This window comes from Pseudophryne corroboree, chromosome 4 (genome assembly GCF_028390025.1).
Source record: "Pseudophryne corroboree isolate aPseCor3 chromosome 4, aPseCor3.hap2, whole genome shotgun sequence".
NCBI classification, from domain to species: domain Eukaryota; kingdom Metazoa; phylum Chordata; class Amphibia; order Anura; family Myobatrachidae; genus Pseudophryne; species Pseudophryne corroboree.
Window position 1 is genome coordinate 349,043,273 of NC_086447.1, and position 6,785 is coordinate 349,050,057.

A 6,785-nucleotide genomic window follows, 5' to 3' on the forward strand; every position below is an offset into this window, starting at 1 on the left:
TACAGAGACGCTCCCATCCACCTTGAAAGGGGACGGAGCCACGGCCAGCGTGGCTCCATCTGTACTTATATCTACATATAGCTATCTCGGGAAAGATAGAGAAAAACAGAGGTGGCTATCTCCAGCTATATCTACCTACCTACCTATCTATCTATCTTAAATATATACCTATCTATATTTATCTACTCTACCTAATTAACAGAAATAAATCGAGGGAAAGACATAGAGAGAAATATCTCTAATCTACCTATACCTATTGACCTATCTCATCCGCTCTCTACCCGTAACTATCTACAAAGATCTATCGACCTACCGAGACCTCCACCTCTATGCGGTACGAAATGCCGGCGCTAAGGTACCTGGCAGCTAGGAGGCCGACGCCAGGATCCAGACGGTTGGAAAGGCGACACGGGTGAGTTGGGGCTGTCCCGCCCCCCACCCCCCCTTCCTTCCCGCGGCCTGACCCTAACCTCCCCCTATTAGTGCCTAACGCCCGGCCTCCCCGCGGTGGTTCTATCTACCTCCACGGGCCTGATTCAGGTGTGGTTGGAGATGCTACCGCCGCTGCCTCCTTGGAAGCAGCAGCGATAGCAATGCACGGTGATGCGGCAGGAGGTGTCTGCTACAAGCAAACGCCTTTCCTGCTGCAGAAGTGATCCGACCTGCGTCCTAGGACGCAGCATTGGATCACTCGGTCACCGTCGGGGGGGCTTACGGCACCCAGGGTGCCGCTCCCCCCGCAGAGTACAGGAAACCTCCGTCTTAAGACGGAGATCCCTGTCCTTCTCCCACCTCTGAAACGGCGGCGACGCACCTCTGTTTACACAAACGGAGGCCGCCGCCGCCACCCTCCCCGCCCCCAGAGGGCAGCAGACTGTCAATCACTGACAGTCTGGTTGCGCAGGACCCGATCGCGCAGGCGCAGAAGGGGTCCCGCGCATGCGCTAAGTACCGAAAGAAAACGGTACTTGGCAACGACGGGGGCGCAGCTCCAACCACATGCCCTATATTGTACGCGAGGATAAGCAGATAGGTAGACTAGAGATTGCTACCTATCCCTACCTATGGTGATCTACAAAGATCCACCGATACCTACGGAACGATCGATCTCTAGCCACCTACATCTATATAGACCTGTCTACAGATCTATTTCTCTCTGCATCTTTCCTATCTATGCAACCTGCAGTACAACTATATATCTCAATGTATCTACAATTAGCTATCGATAGCCATCTCTGTCTCTCTCTATCTAAAGATGGAGCCGCGCTCACTGAGCGTGGCTGCATCGCAGGAGGGGGCCTGCGGCATGCCTAGGCGAGCCCGCGCCTCGGCAGGCCGGCGAGAGCGTACAGAGACGCTCCCATCCACCTTGAAAGGGGACGGAGCCACGGCCAGCGTGGCTCCATCTGTACTTATATCTACATATAGCTATCTCGGGAAAGATAGAGAAAAACAGAGGTGGCTATCTCCAGCTATATCTACCTACCTACCTATCTATCTATCTTAAATATATACCTATCTATATTTATCTACTCTACCTAATTAACAGAAATAAATCGAGGGAAAGACATAGAGAGAAATATCTCTAATCTACCTATACCTATTGACCTATCTCATCCGCTCTCTACCCGTAACTATCTACAAAGATCTATCGACCTACCGAGACCTCCACCTCTATGCGGTACGAAATGCCGGCGCTAAGGTACCTGGCAGCCAGGAGGCCGACGCCAGGATCCAGACGGTTGGAAAGGCGACACGGGTGAGTTGGGGCTGTCCCGCCCCCCACCCCCCCTTTCTTCAAGCGGCCTGACCCTAACCTCACCCTATTAGTGCCTAACGCCCGGCCTCCCCGTGGTGGTTCTATCTACCTCCACGGGCCTGATTCAGGTGTGGTTGGAGATGCTACCACCGCTGCCTCCTTGGAAGCAGCAGCGATAGCAATGCACGGTGATGCGGCAGGAGGTGTCTGCTACAAGCAAACGCCTTTCCTGCTGCAGAAGTGATCCGACCTGCATCCTAGGACGCAGCATTGGATCACTCGGTCACCGTCGGGGGGGCTTGCGGCACCCAGGGTGCCGCTCCCCCCGCAGAGGACAGGAAACCTCTGTCTTAAGACGGAGATCCCTGTCCTTCTCCCACCTCTGAAACGGCGGCGACGCGCCTCTGTTTACACAAACGGAGGCCGCCGCCGCCACCCTCCCCGCCCCCAGAGGGCAGCAGACTGTCATTCACTGACAGTCTGGTTGCGCAGGACCCGATCGCGCAGGCGCAGAAGGGGTCCCGCGCATGCGCTAAGTACCGAAAGAAAACGGTACTTGGCAACGATGGGGGCGCAGCTCCAACCACATGCCCTATATTGTACGCGAGGATAAGCAGATAGGTAGACTAGAGATTGCTACCTATCCCTACCTATGGTGATCTACAAAGATCCACCGATACCTACGGCCAATGGAACGATCGATCTCTAGCCACCTACATCTATATAGACCTGTCTACAGATCTATTTCTCTCTGCATCTTTCCTATCTATGCAACCTGCAGTACAACTATATATCTCAATGTATCTACAATTAGCTATCGATAGCCATCTCTGTCTCTCTCTATCTAAAGATGGAGCCGCGCTCACTGAGCGTGGCTGCATCGCAGGAGGGGGCCTGCGGCATGCCTAGGCGAGCCCGCGCCTCGGCAGGCCGGCGAGAGCGTACAGAGACGCTCCCATCCACCTTGAAAGGGGACGGAGCCACGGCCAGCGTGGCTCCATCTGTACTTATATCTACATATAGCTATCTCGGGAAAGATAGAGAAAAACAGAGGTGGCTATCTCCAGCTATATCTACCTACCTACCTATCTATCTATCTTAAATATATACCTATCTATATTTATCTACTCTACCTAATTAACAGAAATAAATCGAGGGAAAGACATAGAGAGAAATATCTCTAATCTACCTATACCTATTGACCTATCTCATCCGCTCTCTACCCGTAACTATCTACAAAGATCTATCGACCTACCGAGACCTCCACCTCTATGCGGTACGAAATGCCGGCGCTAAGGTACCTGGCAGCTAGGAGGCCGACGCCAGGATCCAGACGGTTGGAAAGGCGACACGGGTGAGTTGGGGCTGTCCCGCCCCCCACCCCCCCTTCCTTCCCGCGGCCTGACCCTAACCTCCCCCTATTAGTGCCTAACGCCCGGCCTCCCCGCGGTGGTTCTATCTACCTCCACGGGCCTGATTCAGGTGTGGTTGGAGATGCTACCGCCGCTGCCTCCTTGGAAGCAGCAGCGATAGCAATGCACGGTGATGCGGCAGGAGGTGTCTGCTACAAGCAAACGCCTTTCCTGCTGCAGAAGTGATCCGACCTGCGTCCTAGGACGCAGCATTGGATCACTCGGTCACCGTCGGGGGGGCTTACGGCACCCAGGGTGCCGCTCCCCCCGCAGAGTACAGGAAACCTCCGTCTTAAGACGGAGATCCCTGTCCTTCTCCCACCTCTGAAACGGCGGCGACGCACCTCTGTTTACACAAACGGAGGCCGCCGCCGCCACCCTCCCCGCCCCCAGAGGGCAGCAGACTGTCAATCACTGACAGTCTGGTTGCGCAGGACCCGATCGCGCAGGCGCAGAAGGGGTCCCGCGCATGCGCTAAGTACCGAAAGAAAACGGTACTTGGCAACGACGGGGGCGCAGCTCCAACCACATGCCCTATATTGTACGCGAGGATAAGCAGATAGGTAGACTAGAGATTGCTACCTATCCCTACCTATGGTGATCTACAAAGATCCACCGATACCTACGGAACGATCGATCTCTAGCCACCTACATCTATATAGACCTGTCTACAGATCTATTTCTCTCTGCATCTTTCCTATCTATGCAACCTGCAGTACAACTATATATCTCAATGTATCTACAATTAGCTATCGATAGCCATCTCTGTCTCTCTCTATCTAAAGATGGAGCCGCGCTCACTGAGCGTGGCTGCATCGCAGGAGGGGGCCTGCGGCATGCCTAGGCGAGCCCGCGCCTCGGCAGGCCGGCGAGAGCGTACAGAGACGCTCCCATCCACCTTGAAAGGGGACGGAGCCACGGCCAGCGTGGCTCCATCTGTACTTATATCTACATATAGCTATCTCGGGAAAGATAGAGAAAAACAGAGGTGGCTATCTCCAGCTATATCTACCTACCTACCTATCTATCTATCTTAAATATATACCTATCTATATTTATCTACTCTACCTAATTAACAGAAATAAATCGAGGGAAAGACATAGAGAGAAATATCTCTAATCTACCTATACCTATTGACCTATCTCATCCGCTCTCTACCCGTAACTATCTACAAAGATCTATCGACCTACCGAGACCTCCACCTCTATGCGGTACGAAATGCCGGCGCTAAGGTACCTGGCAGCCAGGAGGCCGACGCCAGGATCCAGACGGTTGGAAAGGCGACACGGGTGAGTTGGGGCTGTCCCGCCCCCCACCCCCCCTTTCTTCAAGCGGCCTGACCCTAACCTCACCCTATTAGTGCCTAACGCCCGGCCTCCCCGTGGTGGTTCTATCTACCTCCACGGGCCTGATTCAGGTGTGGTTGGAGATGCTACCACCGCTGCCTCCTTGGAAGCAGCAGCGATAGCAATGCACGGTGATGCGGCAGGAGGTGTCTGCTACAAGCAAACGCCTTTCCTGCTGCAGAAGTGATCCGACCTGCATCCTAGGACGCAGCATTGGATCACTCGGTCACCGTCGGGGGGGCTTGCGGCACCCAGGGTGCCGCTCCCCCCGCAGAGGACAGGAAACCTCCGTCTTAAGACGGAGATCCCTGTCCTTCTCCCACCTCTGAAACGGCGGCGACGCGCCTCTGTTTACACAAACGGAGGCCGCCGCCGCCACCCTCCCCGCCCCCAGAGGGCAGCAGACTGTCATTCACTGACAGTCTGGTTGCGCAGGACCCGATCGCGCAGGCGCAGAAGGGGTCCCGCGCATGCGCTAAGTACCGAAAGAAAACGGTACTTGGCAACGATGGGGGCGCAGCTCCAACCACATGCCCTATATTGTACGCGAGGATAAGCAGATAGGTAGACTAGAGATTGCTACCTATCCCTACCTATGGTGATCTACAAAGATCCACCGATACCTACGGCCGATGGAACGATCGATCTCTAGCCACCTACATCTATATAGACCTGTCTACAGATCTATTTCTCTCTGCATCTTTCCTATCTATGCAACCTGCAGTACAACTATATATCTCAATGTATCTACAATTAGCTATCGATAGCCATCTCTGTCTCTCTCTATCTAAAGATGGAGCCGCGCTCACTGAGCGTGGCTGCATCGCAGGAGGGGGCCTGCGGCATGCCTAGGCGAGCCCGCGCCTCGGCAGGCCGGCGAGAGCGTACAGAGACGCTCCCATCCACCTTGAAAGGGGACGGAGCCACGGCCAGCGTGGCTCCATCTGTACTTATATCTACATATAGCTATCTCGGGAAAGATAGAGAAAAACAGAGGTGGCTATCTCCAGCTATATCTACCTACCTACCTATCTATCTTAAATATATACCTATCTATATTTATCTACTCTACCTAATTAACAGAAATAAATCGAGGGAAAGACATAGAGAGAAATATCTCTAATCTACCTATACCTATTGACCTATCTCATCCGCTCTCTACCCGTAACTATCTACAAAGATCTATCGACCTACCGAGACCTCCACCTCTATGCGGTACGAAATGCCGGCGCTAAGGTACCTGGCAGCCAGGAGGCCGACGCCAGGATCCAGACGGTTGGAAAGGCGACACGGGTGAGTTGGGGCTGTCCCGCCCCCCACCCCCCCTTCCTTCCCGCGGCCTGACCCTAACCTCACTCTATTAGTGCCTAACGCCCGGCCTCCCCGCGGTGGTTCTATCTACCTCCACGGGCCTGATTCAGGTGTGGTTGGAGATGCTACCACCGCTGCCTCCTTGGAAGCAGCAGCGATAGCAATGCACGGTGATGCGGCAGGAGGTGTCTGCTACAAGCAAACGCCTTTCCTGCTGCAGAAGTGATCCGACCTGCATCCTAGGACGCAGCATTGGATCACTCGGTCACCGTCGGGGGGGCTTGCGGCACCCAGGGTGCCGCTCCCCCCGCAGAGGACAGGAAACCTCCGTCTTAAGACGGAGATCCCTGTCCTTCTCCCACCTCTGAAACGGCGGCGACGCGCCTCTGTTTACACAAACGGAGGCCGCCGCCGCCACCCTCCCCGCCCCCAGAGGGCAGCAGACTGTCATTCACTGACAGTCTGGTTGCGCAGGACCCGATCGCGCAGGCGCAGAAGGGGTCCCGCGCATGCGCTAAGTACCGAAAGAAAACGGTACTTGGCAACGACGGGGGCGCAGCTCCAACCACATGCCCTATATTGTACGCGAGGATAAGCAGATAGGTAGACTAGAGATTGCTACCTATCCCTACCTATGGTGATCTACAAAGATCCACCGATACCTACGGCCGACGGAACGATCGATCTCTAGCCACCTACATCTATATAGACCTGTCTACAGATCTATTTCTCTCTGCATCTTTCCTATCTATGCAACCTGCAGTACAACTATATATCTCAATGTATCTACAATTAGCTATCGATAGCCATCTCTGTCTCTCTCTATCTAAAGATGGAGCCGCGCTCACTGAGCGTGGCTGCATCGCAGGAGGGGGCCTGCGGCATGCCTAGGCGAGCCCGCGCCTCGGCAGGCCGGCGAGAGCGTACAGAGAAGCTCCCATCCACCTTGAAAGGGGA